This window comes from Grus americana, chromosome 4 (genome assembly GCF_028858705.1).
Source record: "Grus americana isolate bGruAme1 chromosome 4, bGruAme1.mat, whole genome shotgun sequence".
Taxonomy (NCBI): Eukaryota; Metazoa; Chordata; class Aves; order Gruiformes; family Gruidae; genus Grus; species Grus americana.
This window is the reverse complement of record NC_072855.1, coordinates 78,703,614-78,724,800: the sequence shown is the minus strand read 5'-3', so window position 1 is coordinate 78,724,800 and position 21,187 is coordinate 78,703,614.

Here is a 21,187-nt window from a genome sequence, read left to right as displayed (position 1 = left end):
TGCAGTCTGCAAGTTGTTTGCAAAAAGCTGTACTGATTCATCCCAAATATGTAATCAGATGGGAAAAATAATAAAGAAGTGATCTAAGTTTATTACAGGTCAGGTTTTTTTATTTCTGTGTACTGAATTTCATAAAATCAAAGTAACATTTTTCTAACAGATGAGAAAGCAGTTACGCTGAGTACCTGGATGTCACAGCTGGGCAAATCACAAAATTAGTTATCAGTCAACTTTACTTCAGAAATTGTGATGTTTGTTGGAAAAAGCATTAAGCAGATACAGACATTTTTCGCATGTTGAAAGGCATTTCTCAGACATTATTCGCAGTTATTTGAATCTCCTCGATGGACGCTTCTTGATGTTTTCCCTTCCTTAGAAAGAGTGATATAAGAGAAATGGGTTCCTATTTTAACAGTCGCTGCTAGAATCCGATTATAGTAACCTAGACTTGCTCCCATAATATGGGAGAAGATGTATCTGCGACAAGTTGAAAGGAGGGAAACAGGTCTGCCTAGCTCTGGAAAACAATTGAAAAAATGTTAGCAATCTACCGGGCTTTTAGAACCATCACAAGTCCAGAGGTAAGACCTTGACACAAACACTCTTGTCTTTTCACAGGCACACCAAATTATTTTGGTCTCTTGAGGTTCCAGTGAAACTGAAGTCAGGATCCGTGGTGAAACTTTGCAAGGGAATGCAAACTCTGTCTGGGGGCGGAGGGGGGATGGCAGTGAATAGATCTAATAGATCAGCTGCAGACAACCCGTGGGTGTTTATTGTATCATCATGAGCATGCACTAAGGTGATGATTGTGAGTCAGGATTTGAAAATCCTCTTTTTCATTCTTGAGTATTTTCTTGGGGGGTGGGTGTGTTTTGAAAATAAAATCCTATTATTATTACATGGAAAATAATACAATAATTCTTTAGTTACCTTATTGATTACCAGCAAGATATCTCCTCTTCCTGATGATGATAACCATGGCTTTTTTTTAAAAAAAAATCATCTATAAAGCAAATTCTCTTCTAAAACTTTCCTTCCTTCCTAATAATTTGTGATTCTGGGGATGAGAAAGTGTTTCCCAGTACGAGATCAGACTCTGATAGGATTTGAAATGTTGTCAAAGCAGTGCTTCCTGCAAGCAGAGAACCTTTGGCCACTGAGAGTGAGATTTTGGTTGCTGCAAGGTTCTCTGGAAAGATCTGGCACTCAATCTTTTCTGTAAAAGTTGTGATAATTCAGTTATGCTCCTATCTCAACGTGAATGCTTTCATATACAGAAGAACACGTGACCTTTACCATAGTCTCATTATTTTTAGGGGCTTCTAGCCATATTTTTTGTACAGGAGTCTGACCATCTGTCTGGTGCTATTGTGTGTAAGAAGTGCAGGAACTTAGTGGTGGATTCTGGCCCTAAAGTCAATAGAAAGGAATAAACGAGTCCTGGGTAAGGATGTGTGAAGTGCTTGTAAAGGCACTTTCAGTTGAAAAAGCAAATCATGTGCTTTGGAACAAGTGCAAGGGTTATTAGAAATGTGCAAATAACGCACATATGTTGGAAATGTGACTGTGGATAATATGGATATGTTTGAATAAAAATCTTCTCTTTTGAATAATAACTTCCTTTATGGGAGACAGCAAGTAGATGCAGCCGTCCTGATGGTGTTCTTGCAGTGAAGTTCTTTTGGAGACTAAGAAAATTATGTATCTGCATGACATGATTAGAATTGTGTTCACAAAACGTGACATCTGACCTTACAGAAAAGAAAATCAATGCAGAACAAGTCCTGATTAGATTTTTTTTTTTTTTGCCAGCATTGCACTTTTTAAGCTAAAATGGATGTGCAAGGTGAAGCACAGAGTGTAAACTACAGGCTTATAGTTTTGCTCTGAGAGGATGAACAAACAAAGAATTTGCAATTTGTTTTATCTTGTAAAGTCACGTTTTTACCACACCTCATGCATATAGATTGTATTTATTTTGTTATTGCTTGGAAGAGAGTTTTGGCAAGTTAAATATCTAGAAGAAGGGTGTGGATCCACATTTTTTTAAAGTTCATGGACTGGTCAGTAATTTTTTTTATTCTATTCCAAGGAAAAGCACAGTTCACCCTTTCCTAGTTCCATACATAGGTGTTCTGCCTTTTGGAAGCAGAATGTGAATGACTTGTTACTGAACGACATTTAGTTTGCTTGTTTTCCTGTCCAAAACAAAAAGTAAATTATTTATTTGCAAATGTTCTTTCAGTTTGTTTTAAAAAAACATAGCTTGTTCCAAAAAGGATATAAGTGATGCACATATTAAAAATTCAGAACTTCTCAGAAAACTTGTCTCTGGTACCTCAGGCCTGCTTAGTGCTCCTAAACACATAATTTTTTTACTAATTAAGTCCCTGGATGACTAAGTGTTTACCTCTGGGGGATGCTCAGGACCACTTTAATTTGAAGTAGCTTCTTCAGCTAATTTCTGCTGAGATCCAAAACTAGGTATGCTCAGCGAACCAGCAGAGAGACTGTGAAGAAATGACATTATAATTGTAATGGCATTAATTGAAGAGTGAGGAAATATTGAAGCTGATCAGTTTAGTTAGCCACTGTCTACAACTGGTATTGTTTCCTACATAATGATGTATAATTTCATGTTTGATAAATGTGCAGCCTTTCTAAATTCAGACAATAGATAGAATTAGTATAGCAGTTGTAGCCTGGTGTGTTTGACTCTTGTAAACAGCTTTACATGCCTGTGCGGATGCGTAAGGGTGAAAAAATAGGAAAGTAAAGTACAGGTATTTTGTGGAAGCAATGAAGTTTCACAAAATGTTCCTTTTCAGCTTTTCAGGATGCTGGTAGTGAATGATGTAGCTTTACTTTTTCCTCTAGAAATGAGCAATAAAATGTGTAAACCCACCCATTCCCTGACTGTAATTGATATTTTGTAACCATGTACTGTAGAATAAGACTTATCGTTACAGGAGTACTAATCGTTGTCAATCAGTAATACTAATCAGTAATGACTTTCCATAAATCTCACCAAGAGCAATCGTACCGCTCTAGCTTGGGACCTGTTATAAAAAATTGCCTGGGCTATCTAATCTCTGTGCTAGACAGAGCTGGAAATACTGGCTCAAATTAGTTTGTGATAGAAGCAGATATCTCCATTTTGACATGCCTGAGCTTGAAAAGATCTCCTTTAGCAGAAAATTGGGTAAAAGCTTAGTATGTCTTAATCCCAAATTTGAGATTTCATTTAAAAGTTTATAAGGACAATTTCTGTATTTATATTTAATTTTATCTAAAGCTGCAGGAACTCTATCACCAGGGAGCTGAGCTTTACCCTTCTCCCTCTCTATTCTTCTGCTAAGGAGCATCTCAAACTTGACCAAAAGGCAGGGGGGGCGGGGGGGAAGTCCAGGCTGGGCACTTTCCATTTATCTGCTGTGTTGGTTTTTGTGTTGGCTGAGGACCCTGAGTGGAAAGGAGTCCATCAAGTCATCTGCCATGTATCGGTGTGTGCTACTCTGATTCTTCCAGCAGTATATGCTCATATGCTTTCTCTGTACAAGTTTTAAGTGATTGAAGTGACAAAGCTTTTGCGTTTTCCTTTGGGAAACTCTCTTATGCAGTTTTTTTCTGATACTGTGCTCAAATTTTTCTTTAACCTGTCTTCATGCCATTGCTGTACTGTATAACCCTTGTTTCCCTTGGCAATTTCTGTCTTGTTTTCCTCTTTATATGCTTCAAATCATTCCGAACAGCGTTATTATTCTCACTCTTTATTGTCTTTATTAATCCTGTGTATATTTTGTTATCTCAGATGTGGTATTGGTTTTTTCTTGTTTGAATCCTTCCAAGCCAGCCGAGATTTTTCTAGGCCTGCAATGTTGAGAACAGGTATGTGGAGAGGAAATCTACCTATGAGTGTCTCTGATATCAAATAATGACCCTCTGTATACCCCTCAAGATTGAAAATTCGTATGACGTTGCAACTATTATTTTTTTTCACCTTCAAAGTGCTTTTAAAGCACTTCCCTTTAAGCATAGGCATGTTTGGGTTCCCATATAACATCTGACTATACGGCTTCTCAAAGATGCTCCTGGAATTAAATTATCCCCTGCCTAGTGTAGGAAGACTATAGCTATGCTTATAACATCCACTTTATAGTTCATATATAAAATCTCTTACTGCTCCTTGGCTTCTGTCTGTAGGGACCAAACTCTTGGAGGCTGCCTGATGCTGCATTGATACCTGATCTATCGTTTGTAGAACTAGGGCTTTTCTCTTCCATGAGCTGTTTTGACGAGGCATTTGTTCCCTCTAAACGCATCTTTTGGATTTTGATTTTACTGGGACGTTTTGTTTGTTACTCTTACAACACAACAGAAATCAACATATATCTCCTTCTCTGTCACCCTCATAGTTACCTCAAGGCTGTCTCCGATACTTCCAGTAACTGGATACTACCTGTTTTTATTTCAAATGGCACCAACACAAAGATGTATTGCAATTCTTAGAATTAATAAGTGTCATTTTGAAATAATAGGTTGGAATTTGAATTTACAGAAAATAAGCAAATTCACTTTAAAGGAAAAAAAATCATGATTTGTTAGAATAAATGTTTTCTCAAGATATCCCTTACTCTAGAGAATGCCCCTCATGCATCTGTCACATTTCAGACCAAGAAAAGTGATCCCCTTATTTTCGCCAGGCTCTCCCATGACACTTTTGAGTGCCCATAATTCCAGCCTGCTCTGCAGGGATGGAGCTTTCCTCACCTCCTCGTCACAGGAGGTTTCCCCCCAAACATCAGGAAACACTTTCTTTTTTTTTTTTTTTTTTTTTTTTTACCGTGAGGGTGACTGAGCACTAGCATGAGTTGCCCAGGGAGGTGATGTTAAAAACTTACCTGGACGTGGTCTTGGGGATTTGACTCTAGGTGGCGCTGCTTGAGGAGGGGGGTTGGACAAGATGACCTCCGGGGTTGCCTTCCTACCTCAACCATTCTGTGATCTCTCTTGAGAACGGTTTTACTTTGTATTGTTTTAACTAGACCACTAAGGAAAAGTTAGAAGTCACTTCGTTGACCTGTGGTTTAGGAGTCCAGTAGGATTCTGTAGGTTTGTCTTTTAGGCATCATCATCTACATGCCTGATCACTTATTCTCGTATTAGCCTGGGACTCCAACACTGCAGCTTTGCCTTGAGGTCCACAGTTAAGCAGTCAAGTAATTTGTATCACCACAGACCTCTGGTAAGACCAATATGTCATCTATGTAACAGCTAACTGCATTTTTGAGATTTAGTTAAAATAAACTGTTTTATACCAGCTAGATATGCTCGTTGTTCCACACAGCTAATTAAAATGGTTAAGAAAGAGGAAACAAGACATTATTCCTTGCCTGCTCCTCCTTAAATTTTCTACCAAAATAAGCTTCAGCTAATGCCACCTATATAATACAGCACATGTATTACTATTTCTCTTTTCTAAATCAAGGCTATTTACTAGGCTTAAATGTCAGTGGTTTCTAGTATCAGAAAAATAATGTCTCCCTATAAACTAACATAATGGACATTTTCTCTTTGCTGACATTATGATAACAAGATTGATTCATGTTGCACCAAGAAAGAAACCCTAAACGTAAGCAATTAACAATGGATTTCAGGGCCCTGCTCTGTGAGCAGTGTTGAAAGTATAAATGAACAATTGCAAAAGGGAAACCTAATCTAATATACCTAGTGGATTAGTGCCTCAGGCCTACGGTGAATTTTCAGAGCAACACAATCATGAGTTTTATGACCCTACACTTCATAACAAGATTAGAAATAGACTATTTGTTACTGTCCAGAAATAGAGAAGGTCGGCAAGATCAGCGTGCAGTTAACTTCATATATTTAAGAACCCAACCTATGGAAAACATTGCATTTTTGACAGAAGAATACTGAAGACCTAAATTTGATTTATGTGTAGTTTTTTTATTGAGACGCTCTGGTTACTGAGAAAGTATTATTGTTAACACATGTAGTGATACAATAGTAGCGTTGCCGTAGGCTTCTTTTTCTGAACCTGTAATGGGGGAAATTTGTGGATAGAGATATAATCTTTTATTAGGTAAGCTGACAAAGCTGGAGACAAGCTTTGGGTTTCGGGGCCTTCCATCTGGTTTAACAGTAAGCAACTAAACAATACAATCTGAAAGTACATAGTGCATTTTAAATTAATTATGCTAAACTGACCACCTGAGAGAAAAGAGTTTCTGGACTCTGTGGATCTGAGTGAGCAAATAGCTATGAATTCAGCAAAAGGGAGATGGGGTATGATGCAGTCATTCGCATAAATATGAAAGCATGCGGTTATCAAGGGCTAGCAATTGTGAAAAAAGATTGCATACTTTGTTGAGAATAAGGTGAAAATGGCTGATGGTTAACCATTATATAACCTAACAATACCTTTTAAAGCTATACAATATTTTCTTTTTATAGGTTTCTCCCTCCTGGCAGGTGAAAGGGAATTATCTAAATTTATTTCATTTATGTCTCCTAGCAGCTTCCTTATCTGTCCTACGGACTTGCTTTTGAATTCTGCTAAATCTCTTAAACTCTGAAATCTTTTACCTCTGATGAAATCTGTTTTGCTGGCTGTTTAGGGAAATGGTTTTAGCTACTGTCCTCTCATAACTCCTGACTTCAAATACTATCTGCTCTTCTGCTTCCTGAGAGCGACAGCTGTCCTACAGCTAGCATCAAAGGGCTAATACCGGGAGAATAAGAGGCAATACTAAAGTCTCCACAAAGCTGAGAAGCACAAAACACCTTCCTTGTACCAGGAGGAGATGACCCCTGTCATCTCCTGTGTCCGGTGGGACGAGCGGCTAAACACAGAGGGAAGAGGCATCTGAATTGCAAACAGGAGAGTTGTAAAGTTTGCTTCTCTCCTATATTTTTGGGGTTTTTTTCCCAGCACCTCCTGCTAGGATGTGGTTCAAAAGTGGCAAATGCAGTTAGGTGGGAAAGGACTATACTCTTCTGTCTCCTCAAAGAGCTGAATATATTGCCTACTGTGCACAAGAACGCTTCATTATCCCCCCAAAAAGATGGAGGTGTCCTATTGCATGATTGAGATTGATGTAGAAAGAAACAGGGAGTTCATAGATGTTGAGGAGCAATGAAGGAAACATCAGACATAGGCCCCGTTAGCTTTATTGCAGAAGAGAAAAATAACATTTTGGGACTAAATACCATCTATGCAGGATGCATAGTTATAATTAAATTAGTATTTCCTGTTGGTTGTTTCTCTGCTCAGCGTAATGGGATTTTCCTTGAGCGCTTGTGTGTACAATATGTCTGTGTGGTGAAGCAGGGTGGCCTCTTCAGTTTCTAAAACTTCACCTAGGAATTGGTTAAGCTTAGTCCTCCCATGTGAGTGGGCTGTTCAAGTCAAAATGCTCTGGATCTCTCATGTCAGTGTATGTTTGACGCTTCAGCTGGGATTTCTAAGGCTGCTTAATCCTGCATGCTTTTCAGGCAGGGTGTGGGAGAACTTAAGATGTGGAGAGGAGATAATTGCATGCACGCACATAAAAGGTCCAAATATTGAGTTGTCTTGCTTTTGCAAACGTAATGATTTCTTGAGCACAGTGAGTAAACAGAACTTGGTGAAAACAATAGGCATAGGTTTTCCTGCAAAATATTTTCATACAAATACCTAAGAAACTGATGAGTAGTTTGCACAAGGCTCTGATGTATGCACATGCTTTTACTACTTAAAAACTTGAAGTTGATAATTGAACATGAGGCAAATATGCTCTAATATTTCAAGATAGTCACTGGATTATCCTTTTATCTTCATGTGCCACGTGGTTGCTGCAGCTCAGTCGGCATGTATTCATGCTGTTTGCAAGAAATATACACCTCTCCTTCTTTCTGAGAAAGCATGAGGGAGCAATCGTATCTGGAAAAAGGAAGGAGCTGGGGATATGTAGAGATTGGTGTGTGCTATAAAGTGGAGCATCCTCAAATCCGCAAATAATGTTATGACTAAGTAGTATAGGAAAAGGCTTAGGTTTAAACATGAAAATAACCATATATATTATGACAGTTCATACACCATAGTGCTCATAACAAACATTTTTCTTGATAGCTGTGAAACATTATCCCCATGGAAAAATAGAATATTCAGCTCAGTGGGAAATACGCCTTAATAAAACTAAAACATAAGTGTGTCTTATTACACACTTTACCAGGTACGTAATTTTCACTCTAATTCTGAAGCCGTGAGATTACTAGATAAAACAGTTTGTTAAAGCATCTTGACTGTTGTGCAAGTACACCAATATAAAATGGCAGGCAGAAATACTGTCTGTTCTTAATAGCTAATATGAATATTGGAGTGTTCAAATTGCACGTACTGGGGTTAAGCTAATGTGAATTGACTTAGTGGTGTTCTTATAAGGGTTCTTACATAAATAATTTATTTTTACTTAAGAATAAGCATCCTTTAAAATAATAAAAAAAAGAGTTCCAGTTGTGAAAGAGTTTACTAGCAAAGACAACTCAAAAGGGTCTGTCCGCGCATTTATTCTCACTTCTCTTAAGAGCTGTGGAGCATAGCAGGGAGGGGAATTTTACCTAATAAATTATAAAAGAAATTAAGAAGGCTTATAAATATGAAACTCCAGGGAAAGATATCGCAACAGTGGCTTACAAAAAGAGACAGAAGTTGTTGAGGTTAAACCATAGTTTTCTAAGCTTCTGTCAACTCTCTTTGTAAAATAAGTAAAAGAGAGAGAGAGAAGGGTGGTTGGCGGTTGAGGTTCTTGCCAGGGTGCCCTGTTTTGATTGAGGAGGAACAAGAAGCTGCAATACCTCTCCCACACCTCAAATGGTTACTAAAATTATCAGACTGTCTGCTCTTTGATGCCATCTCTTGCTTTCACTGTATCCTTTCCACAGAAATGTCTCCCTGGACATATCAAGAAAGAGGTTTCCTATTTTTTTGAGATTTCATTGAGACTGGCATATTGTTGTGGAGATGCTCTATTTTCAGCGGAGCAGGACTTTGTCAGTTGCTAGTCCAGACAAATTGTGCGTATGTTGTCAGATAACAGGGTATCCTCCAAATCTGAAGCTGTGCATTTTACAATTTCTCTTTTATTTTGAATGTTCAGAGAGACTCGGAGAAGTTCAACAGGGGAGGGAATTTGATTACTGGCTTCGAGCGCTGCTGGACTTTTCAGCATTTGTACATCAGTCAGTAGGGATTGTTCCCTTCGAGTTCCTCTGTGTACATCAAGCTTATAAGCTTACGATGCTTGGGCAGTTCTTTCTCCTAGGAACTAATGAAGGATGTGAGTGGTAGAATTTTTTTTTTTGTGGTTGCAGCATTTACTTAGATCTTGATTTTGCTTCTGGAGGCATCCTCAAAAATGTGAAGTAAACAGAAAAAAGCCACTGCTGATTGCCCATCCATTTTTAAATGATTCATTTTTAATGCGTTACATTTACTACATTTTAATACATTAAAAATTTTGTTAGTCCAACTAAGGGGATGGATTTTCTGGCAATAAAGACCAGTAACATAGCCGCTATCGCATAGAGGGGTGGCACTAATTGTGCAAAATACTCAACGTAAGTTTTGTTTCAATCCAAAACATCAGTCCCAGCCTTATTATGAGGTAAAGCAGAGTTGGCTCAAGAAAAGAGGTGAAGAAGGCTACTGCTTAACATGATGTGCTTCCAAATGGTATAACCTAGTTTCTTCTATGCCTCACCCTCTGCTGCTGCCCCCGTGGGTGCCCCTCCAGCAGTGAGAGCTGCTGCGTTGGGCTTGAGACCAGCCTCCAACGTGGGGGAAGCTGGCCCCATCTGCTGTTCTTCCTTTAAGCTTATGAGAAGGAGGAGAAGGGAAGGGAAATGGTTTCTTCCTTGGGAGTTAAGCAAAATAGTATTTCCAGACTGAGAAATAGAGTGTGAATTGGGGCTAGGGTGCCCTGTGCACCACAAGTGTAGAAGAGAAGGAGGAGAGAACAGAGAAATTCTAAATGTGATATATGCTTATCATAGGCAGAGCTGGATTATGACCCTGGTCCAATGCAAATAATCATGTGAACATCAATGGAAATACTAAAACTCCTAAAAATACCAATTCTTGCAATACTATACTGGATCAGAGCTGGCACATTATTATTTCTAGTATTATACAAGGTCTGTGTTCAAGGTTTGTTAATGAGCAGAATTAATTTAGCTCTCGCATTCCCGGTCTTCTCCTCTCGCTGAGACAAGGCATCCCCCAGGCACGTTCCCCTTGGAGCTCTCGGTGCACAGTCTGGGACTGTCTGAAGCCTCTTTCTGAACTCACTTGGATAAAAACTGTATACAAAAATTGTTGGAGTAAGAAAACAGTTGTATGATCAACAAAATACCAAGTAGCACCCAGATTGGAATATGAAAACCTTTATTGGTTCTCTTAGTGTACGCTATGGAAAAGGACAAATATTTTTTTAAAATATACTTTTAACACGTTTGTTCTAAGGCCTAAGAAATAAATAGTTGATACTATGAAAGAAATGTTCTGGGTTTGGAGTTTTTTCCTTTTTTTTTTTTAAAGGCATTGACATTGTAGTCAAAATTACTTAGGTATAAATACCTTAAATATTTAGGTACAAAAATTGATAATTTAATTGTAAAATCTTTCAATATAAATTACAATTTCTGGAAATGTGTTGAATAGAGCTTCATTCTTCTTTGTGACTTCCTTTTAATGGCTCGGAGAGATCGCTTAACTGTTAAGAAAACAAAGTATTTCAACTTGAATCCACTGATTTGCATTGGGTGGCTTACCAAACCCTTGTAATTCCAAGAATACTGATATTTTCTTTCCCCCCTTTAGTCAATACAAGATGCATCAAGTCCCACGGGCGTATTTGAGTGACAGAACCTCTTTTGGCTAAAGGAAAATTGCCTTGGAGACATAGAAAGTAAAACTATACAAAGACTGAGAGGAAAATCTGTCAGAAGAGTTCTTGCTCCTCCTTGCACACAAGGGATTTCAGTCACGTTCGCATGATCCATGAAGTTCTGAGACTCCATGTTTCAGTGGCAAATTAGTGAATTTCAGATTTGCATTCGAGCACGGTACGATGTCTTGATTTCAAGTAAGATGTTCCTGATAGCTGGGAGGATGCAATTATTGGTATAACTGTGCCTTGAAGGCCTGATTAAAATTAGGCTTTCAGTACGTCTGGTACTTACAAAACCAAAAAAAAAAAAATAAAAAAAAATCTAAACTGCAGCTCCGTAGCAGCAAACTACGAAGGTAAGTCAAAAGATGGGAAAAGGGAAATGATGGAAGTGCAGTGCCATGAATGCTGGGGTTTCCATCTGGGCTGCCTTCTCCTGTGCTGCACTGCTCCCAGCCTTCAGCTACTTACCCGGCTGACTCCTTTTCTGCGATTCACTTTGTAGCAGCTTTGGATGGTTTCATTTCATACCACAGGGGTTTGTGGGTTTTGACGTTTTTTAAGGTGTATGGACACCAGTTACTGATAATTTTAAATTGCCAGCTGTAGTCTTTGGTTGGATGGAAGTGGGAAGCAGCTACCTGGAGGTGAGGACTACAGGGGATGTTTCTTGGGACAGCCTAGAGGGCAGGGATAGAGACCTGTCACTTAAATCCTGGTCTTAAATTTTGGCAGATTTCTAAAGTACGTTCATTGGATAGGCTGAAGTAACTGAGATACCTTACGCGTTTGTCTTGTGAATGCAGTGGCATTTCTGTAAGCGCTAGCTGAATGTGTTTGACTAATGAACACAGCCCAACTTTTACTTCCATTTTACCTAAAATCTAAACGCTTTTTGTGTAGTAGATCTTCAGGGCAAGGATTTTTAAACCATAATGCTTATAGAAGGTATCTTGTGATTTTTGTCACATGAAGTAACTTCATTTTCAGACTCTCCTTTGGTCTCTGTTTTCCTAGCGAAACACGTCAATGAATTTTCCCCGACTTTGAATTCCACCATTGTATCTTTCATTACAAATAAGTTCTGCTGTATTTGGACCTTCATGAGCAGTTTTTTGGTCTTTGTTTTTTACTTTTTATTTTAAAAGGGAGAGGGTGACGCTGCACAATGAAGAAATTTTACAAGGTAGAGTTTTAAGTTCCTTTTCAAAAGGAATAGTGGAGTAGGAGTAATTTTTTCCAGTGCTCACATCTGCCGTTCCCTCGACAGCATCTTATAAATGGGTTTTATCTGCAGGATAGGCTCTATTTTGTCTTTAGCCAATGCTGCTGTACTCCCCTGTCTATTCTCTTACACATGTAGTGGAGCCTGAAATCTTTTTTGGAATTTGCGCGTGTTTCTGTGGTACATCAGAGGCAGGCCCAGATTTTTAAGGCAGTTGGGTGGAAAGCTGGGTGAAGAAGTGATTAGAAGACATCCTGGTTTTAGGCTCTAATGTGTGCCTTTGGCTGGCAGCGAAAGATTAAAGTGCTTGCTCTGGAAGGATGCTGGGTTTGGCTTTCAGATTCACACAGTTCTTTCATCAAAATGCATATCAGTGTCTGAATCTCAGGCTGTATTCCTTTATTCTCTTGCTTTTTCTTCCCACCACATTTTGTCAAAAAATAAACCCAGTCCTTTTGCTAATAATAAACCCCAGTAAGATTTGCAATTTAATTTCACACGCAGCACACACTCATCTGTTCTTTACAGGTTGGGAAAAGCTTCTCTCACCCACCTCCCCACACCTCCCCAAAATCTGGTTACAACCCACTTTATGCTCTATCCCTATATGAATTACTTACATTTTTTTTTTTTTCACAATGGATGTTTACAGCTTGGTAATGAGCTATTAATATTCTGCATGTAAAAATAAAGCAGAAACAAAAGTGCTGATATATTAACCAATTCCTTAAATCTGAAATAACTGAAAAAGGAATATATATATATATATTCATTATTATTACTGAGAATATGAATTGCACAAGCCATAGAGTGCTTCAGCAGTTTCTGGCTGGTTTTTGTGTTCAGCAGGCACTTAATAAGTGTTGTTGCTCCCTTTTTATTTGTTTTAGTCGTCATAAGTAAATGCACACGTAAGTACATCTGTGTGACTCAGTTACAATGATGCACTCAGTCCGTAAAAGCACAGTATGTTTTAAACCTATATAAACTGTGAGTTTAGCTGGTGGATTGGATGACTTTAAATCATCCAGGAAATAAGTTTCTACTCTGAGTGTTTTAAAGATTTTTTTTTTTTTCCCCCAACCTTCCCCCTGCTTTTGCAGGAGTAAACACATAATTTTGTAAACACGTGTTAATTTAGCAGTGACAACCCAGATATGCGAATATGTGAATTGTACAGGAAAACTTGTTTATAGGAGATCAGCATTGCACACCATTTAGTTCTATGACTCAATTTAAAAACTCCCTGAAAGTAAAGAATACCCAGCCACTGCATCACTTTGATGGAAATTAAAATGTGGAAGGATTTGGACTGAGTCACTTAACAAGTAAATAGATAGTAAATGAACCATGTAATTTACTTTGGTTCAAATGCATTACCTTACAAAAGATACCCTCACCAGCTGCATAGGCTGTGGTGTTCCAGCAGTGGTAGGTAACGCTGTATTCAGAAAGAGGTGATGTGGGAAAGGAATAGGGCAGGAACGTTATGATCTAAGCCAGGAGCCAGATCTGGCATTACTTCAGACTCTTGATTAATGATTTCCCTGGTAGTTAGCTATTGCCATGTCCGTGCTTTCCTAATCAGAAAATCAAAGTACAAAGGGATGAACATAGATGATGCCTTCAGCCCTGCTATTGGTACCTTGAAAGTATGATTTAGAATATTATACCCAAATCTAAGGTGTAGCCAATCAAAATCTGCAATGTCTGATGCAAAAACCCCACAGATCTATATACTTGCTATACCAAAATAAATATCTTCTAATCCCAAAGCCGGTTATCATATTTGAAACAGCGACAGGGAGGAAACTTATATTTTCCCTGAAATAAGTAAGTGACCATGAAAGAATATATTTATGTATTTTTAATTAAATCTGACCAATGGTATGAACCTCCTAAAAATTTGTTTTGCACATCTTGGAGAAAGTGTTGCTCCCTCAATGTTCTACATTAAATTTGCCTTTTTTGTATATTTTTAAGAGAAGACACAGCTTGTTTTTATCCTTGTAGGGGGAGATTTCTTGTATGTTGAGCACATGAAATTTTATCTTTGGAAGCCAAGAAATAAAGTAGGTTGCAACCTCATCAGTTATCTATTAAAAACCAAATAAAACCACATCCCCAGAATGCCAAATTCAGGGAAACACTCCGATCTTAACAGCAGGGTGAATTTTACAGGTGTGTGGGTAATTCAGTTTCATTTTCTGAGTAGGCTAGTCCTGCCTGCTTTTAGGTTGATGTAGATTATCTGAAAAGTTTTTTTTCAGTCTCTGGTAATTTTAAAAGCATGGGCTAAATAAGACAGCATGCCCACAAAACCATAATTCTTTGGAAATGAAAATTACCTTTGCTAAAGTAAGTTATGCCTTACAGAGTGGAGACCTCTTTTGGCAAATACGTGGAAGCAGTACCTGCCGCTTGATGAGTTGCGTGATGTTGTTACCTCTCTGTATCTTGTGTTTCATCTTCATCTGAGCAGCAGCTTGAACAGCAACACTTTTTTAAAGGCGGGAGGAGAAGGTGTTTTAAATCCCGCAGTGACTTTGTAGTGCTACAAATAATAGCACCCCATAATGTTTCCATGAAGAAACTGCTGAAGGCAGAGCCTTCAGCCACTGATAGGAAGTGAAAGAGGTGTATTCCTACAAATTGGACCTGAAATGGTACATTCCTAAACCAATACTATATCTCTGATTACTCTTGAAAAGAGGTGAATTAAAAAGCCCCACAAACTTATATAAATTTGATAACGCTCATAACTGTTACCAAAAGATTCCAATAGTCTTTGGAGTTTTCTTGCTCATACAAGTAAGTAGTTGGCAGGAGACTGGGAAGACCAGAGAAAAAGTCCAAAATATAGTGCTGGAAGCTTCCCACTAGGCTAAGTTCAAATATAATCTTCTTTTGCTGAATCTCGTACTGAAGTGCTGAGAATGGAATTGGCTATCCAGAGAGCATTCGCATTCTGAACGCTAATATAAACGTGCGTCCTGCTGTCAAATTGAGATCCTTTGCAAACGCCTGGGGATTAATCATCCAGTCTACCAACCTGGAATAAAAATGTGGTTTTAAATGGAAATATATACATAAAAGAAATGTGACAGAGGAGGGGGCTAATAGCATACTGCTTGGTTTTGCCCTCACCTCAAGCACTTGTCTAACATCATCTTCTGCAGTCAGCTCTGTTGGAAGGACAGCTAGTAACTAAAGCAGCTCTCACAAGAAAAAAAAAATAAATCCATGCTAGTATGGTAGCCATTTACAGTTTATTATTATTATTTTTAAAGATTGGATGACTTAAGTAACCTTTATGGAACAAATGGTATCCCAAAATAAAGTTATGTTAAGTTAGAAATTATCATTCTTGCAATTCTTCTTAAAAGGATATGCAGTTTTTAAATTGAAGGCCAACAGAATAGTCCTAAATCAGTATAGGATCTGTATGTGGAAAAGAAAATAACTGCACATCTTATAGGTGGAGAATGTATAGCTAGGACTAGACTGTAGTGAGTTATCTGGACTTTCATGGCTTTATTTTTCTTTGATGTTTATCAAAACTGAAAACCTATGAGTTTTTTTATTTTGCGGGGCAGGATTTTCTACCCCTTTCATCAAGTCTCTCTGTTCACCACTGATTTTTCTCCAATATGTGGTTCTACAGCTGAGAAACACTGATGCTAGGCAGTTGCTTGTCCAGATTTGTTTTAGAAGAGCTTGATGGAACTGCTGGCAAAATAGGGGGGAAAAAAAAAATCTTAGCCGATTCATTCTTCTCTTTAAAGGTGATCAACTGCAAAAGACCTTCTGTATCGATGATAAATGCAACACCATGCAGGTAGGCCCACCAGCAGCAATCTACCCAGGATTAAGGACCTGCCACGGGGGGGTAGACTATAGCAGAGGAGGAGACAACTCATTTGTCTAACATTGCTAAGAATTTTTTTTTTCTTGCCAAAAAACTCAAAGTCCTTAAACAAAGTCTACGATATCAAACTGATAAAAGGATGGGAGAAAAGTATGATTATGACATACTCAGCTGCCAAGCTTCAGATCATTTGTAACCAAATCTGTAAATATTTAAAGAATCACCTTTCTCAGGCCTACTTCTCCTCCTCAATCTGTGTTTTTCACTGTGTCATATTTTAAGGACATGGCTTTCTCAGGAGATACACGTTTTGTGTTATAACTGACAAATCCACTCTAGCAGGAAAAAATCTCATCTGTGTTTGGTTGTATCAAATAGAGCAGCACAGATTTGTGTGAGGAAACTGCCTAATCTGACTGGAGCATATGTATTTAAACTATTTTCAGATGAGCATTGATAATTATGAATTCTCTTATTTTGGTTTTGAAGAAGAAACAGACTGTTTCTTTTCTTTGTACACTTTGCTCTTCTGTAGTCTTTCAGAGTCTCTCCTTTTCCTGCGGGTATAAAGATTAATATGAACCTATGTCTGGGGAGAGCTTAGGTTTTTCTGGTTTCACTTAGTTTCTTGGCAACTTCCCCCTGTACATCTGATCAAAATAAATAATGCTTTATGTTGGGGAAAGTTTATGAGAAAAGCTTATTGAGCCAAAGTGTAATAAGGCTTGTCCTGGAAAGGGAAAATATTGTGGACCAGTCAGAAGTGTGATAGAAGAGATACAACAGTTTTCATAGCATCTGGCCAATTGTTTTTGTTTTGCTTAATGAAGAGATTTATTGTAAGAGACCAAGCCTCAACGTCATTTAATATTTTTCATTATATTTGTAAAGATCTGCTTGGAACTGATAAAACATTTCCTGTTGTATATTTTCTTTGTATGCCTCTATTAAAACCATCTACTTAATTCTTACGTATTTAAAACATCCTCAAATGGGGTATGGATACTTATGCTTCACTAACAGACTATCATGCAAACTGAGTTGCAAGATTAGTGTTACCTATATGTTATTAAGTTAACTGAGTGGACAGTCTCTATGGGCTCTTAATAAATAGGTATTGCAGTATGGAAAAAACTAGTATCAGAAGGGTAATTTGATATTTTTATAGTATTTTATTTTCTTAAGCTTAGAAAGTGTTGTGTTGTGAGCTGTTTAATTTCTTCTCACGGAAGAAAAATATAGTTTTCTCATAAGTACGTCACTCTGTCCTCTCTAAGACTATTCTTCGCTAAAGGACAGTTTCTCTGAAACGTAGGGCAGGGAAAATGTTGTTCTTGGTGCGAAAGAATACTTAATAATAGAAAAGTTGTACTGTGGTAAGCCTAACCTCTGACCTGAAGACGAAAGATCAAGCTGAAGGAATGGATGATGTGGCTAACACCACAGGAGGTAATGGCCAGCACAGACATATATGTATTAATAGTTTTCTGAAAATGCAGGTGTTCACAAAAGTTGATGGTACTACACTGGTTGCCAATAATTGCAAATCTGTCAGCATGCATCGGTTGGCATGCTTTGCCCTTTTGGGGTTATGGTACAAAAAGTCAGTGCTGATGAGACATATTTATGCTAGGAAATACAAGAAATTAATTTTCAGCATTGATCGGTGGAACGCATCCAGGCTTATTTCAATAAGGGAAGAGAAACCCCGAACATGCAGCATTAAAGATTACAGTTTACTTTCTGACAAAGCTACCTGCAGCAATCCAAGCTTCTTGAACAAATCTATGTAAAAATATGTGAATAGGTTCTAAAAGGTAAACCAAAAGTGGTAATTTCACTAGATAAGACTAATGAGGAGAAACTTTTTACTACACAAAGTTCTCCAGGAGAATAGTGCTCTATTTCTTCTCTGCAATAATAACCTGGACAATATAAAACGTACCCCAGGAATCAGAGGTTAGTTTTGCCTCACCCTTTTGGATGGCAGCTCTTCAGGTTCCTCAATAAAGTGCCCACCAGTGCGTGAGGTCTGCCGCGGGCCTGGCAGCTGAAGCAGTCCTGAATCTTACGAAGTCTTTGTAACCAGGCGTATTGCCAACTATTATTTTTCCATTACTTTAGCAAGAAGCAAATCAAAAGGAAGCGTGGTATTTTTGAAATGCTAAGGAAGATTGATGAGGAAGATTTTTTTTTTTTTTGACTGTACAAGGGATTACGTATTGGAGAAATGTTTGTTGGTAGAGCTGCTTTTAAGAAGCTGAATATAACACAAATATATTCTTTTTTCTCTCCCTCTCCTTTTCTGTGAATGCATACTATGCTGTTGTCTACCAGTAGTACTAATGTGCACAAACAAAATACTGTGTTTTCAAAAAAAACCCTAAAACCAAAAACATAAAAAAGAACTTTTTTTTTTTTTGATCTTGTGGCATCTCTCATCTTCCACTTTCCATCTCAAGCCAAAGCAAATAAGAAACCTTAAATCTTAAATGACATTTTACTCTATAGTTGATATGATTTCAGGTACATCATTTCACTGTGGGATTTACTAACTAACTTTTGGGTTGTTGGGTTTTTCATATCTCTTTAAAAGCTAAAAATATCTTACAAGTTGCTAGAGAGAACTGAGAGTTCCCATCACATCAGTATTATCGGTAAAGTAGTTGCAAGCTGTGACATTGTAAAGCTTGTCCGGTTTTAATCAGACCCCCCAGAGTGTTGAAAGAACTCTCTGAGTCTGGACTAATGAGGAGCAAAAGTGAATATTTCATTTGAGCATCCAGGTGAGGAGGAATAAAGTTTCCCATGACCCCAATAGCACTACTTTGTCACTTGCACAGAAGGAAAAATACGGTTGGCTCCTAAGTAGAATGATGCATAAAAACCTAAGTGGCATTTAAAGAAATAAAAACAAAACCTCAACCTGTGCATCTCTCGTTTCACATTCAGTGATTGAATACAAAATGCTTCTTTATGAGCAAACAGGCATCCAGAAAACTGAAGATTTTGATGGGTGTTTTATTTTCCGATCCTTTTTTATGATTATGTATCTTACAATTATACTGCTGACTGTTTGTATCTGTCAGCAAGACAGCAAACCAGCACAGGTGTCAGCAGTCTGTGCCATCTGCCATATTAGATTGTGCACAGTGCTATTTAGAACAATGCTATCATCTTAATATTCCAGATACCTTAATGAGTTTCTCAGACTAATTAAATGTGCAACTTGCAGAGATCATTGGATGCCAGATTGTGGTGGCTGGGAAAAAGCTTCTCATTGTTCAGAAGCAGCTTTACGATGGTAGAGGCGTATTTCAGGTTTTAGAACAAAAACAAGGTAATATTTGATTTTAGATTAAACCAATTAATAAGCACTTAAAACTACAAAAGACATGTAAATGCAAATAAATACAGTAATGCTTTCCAGATGATGATAACAGATTAGGAAGAACTTGATGGCTGAAAGGACCGCACAACAGAAATGATGCCGATGCCATGATGGTACGATCCCAACTCCTGCACTTTGGACGAGTGGCTGCTGCTCAGATGAGGATTCAAAAGTGATGGGGTAGGGAAAATAGATACCCAGCACTCATACTCTAGCGCAGAGAAACAGCCACTCTCAAAGAAAGCAATACAGCTAAATGGAAAAACACATCACCTTCGCTTTTTTTCCAGTTGTATTCAAGCTTTTGTGTGCTTTTTCAAAGCACACAATTTTTAATTTCTGAGGGAGACTAACCAAAAACTGGTGTTAGGTGTTGCATGTTACACTTACTCAAATACTCAATGGGAAAATCTCAGGGAAAAAATTAAAAGGGAAACTAAGAGAAAAGCAGATGAATAATTTTTGTCATTTTGTAAACCAATTCCTCTTAGTTAGGTATATGTTTCACTTTGTTTTCCTTCTGCATTGTTCTTCTCTGCAACAGATCAGATGATGGATCTCTCATTACAACAAAGATGGAGGCAATGAAGATTATTCTCTGAAGCAGTTTAAATTAGAAGTCTCTGTTGTTAAACCCAGAGATACTGATTCCAGGTTTTTCATTTATTGAGGTAGCATAATTTAATTGAGTGTGTTAAATTACAGGTCTAATATTTTTATTTAATCATAAACTTTATAGAAATATTCTATGTGGAGGAGTGCAGAGGGAGGGGATAGAGCAGTTTTTATTTCTACGTGGGGTTTTTTGCATCTGAGTAGTTTAAAATCAGATGAGAGGGTATATTGTTACATGGATCAAAATCTTGTGCCTGCCTATGTGGGGGATGGGCATTAACAGGATATTTATGCACATATGAAGTGAGGTTGTAGAAGCTAAGATGTAAGTGTCTGTACTAGTGGTGTACATACCACAACAATGTATGAATAATGCTGTTGAGCAAAATAGAATTTTGTGCATGAGTAGTTGAACAAACCATGGCCAATAATTTGTTCTTGTTGGACTGGAAGCTTGGATCAGACATTTTCCATTAGTGAAATTTCTGGGCCAGTGTGTTGGGTCGCTTAGTTGAAGAGAAGGCTCCAAATCTCCAATAGAACATGCATTTCTTCCTCCAAATCAATTGAAACACGTTTCCTCAAGCTGATCTTTTCTTTGTAATCATTTTGAGCAGGATAGAAGAAATATTTTTTAAAATTATTAATATGGTCAGAAGATAAATGAATTTCTCAGCAGGAAGCAAGACACAAATATTTAGCAGAGCGTGCCCCTCCAGCGGGAAGCTTTGTGTGAGCGGTCTTGCAGGACTGCAGTGGCCTCTGCAGCGTTCATGCAGGCCTTCAAGATCTCTTTGTACAGCAGATGAAAAATGCTAATTGCATCAAACAGTCTGTAATTCACTTTATAATTAGAGTTTATCTCTTAATTTTGGCTGGGTGTTTTCACCTGATAGTCTTCACATGGTGTATTTTCAGGACATGGTGCATTAATGGCTAAGCTAGTCAGAAAACCTTTCTGGTCCATTGGGGAACTCTTAGCCTTCATTTAACTAAGGAGGACATCTTCTATGATGTGTAGAAGAGTGCTGGAAAATATAACCACAGTGCATTAAGCACTTTTCTGAATCGTAGAGTTCAATTAGGAGCAAAACCTTTGCTTGTCTTGAAGGAGCGGGAAGGGAAGGACAGGCTCC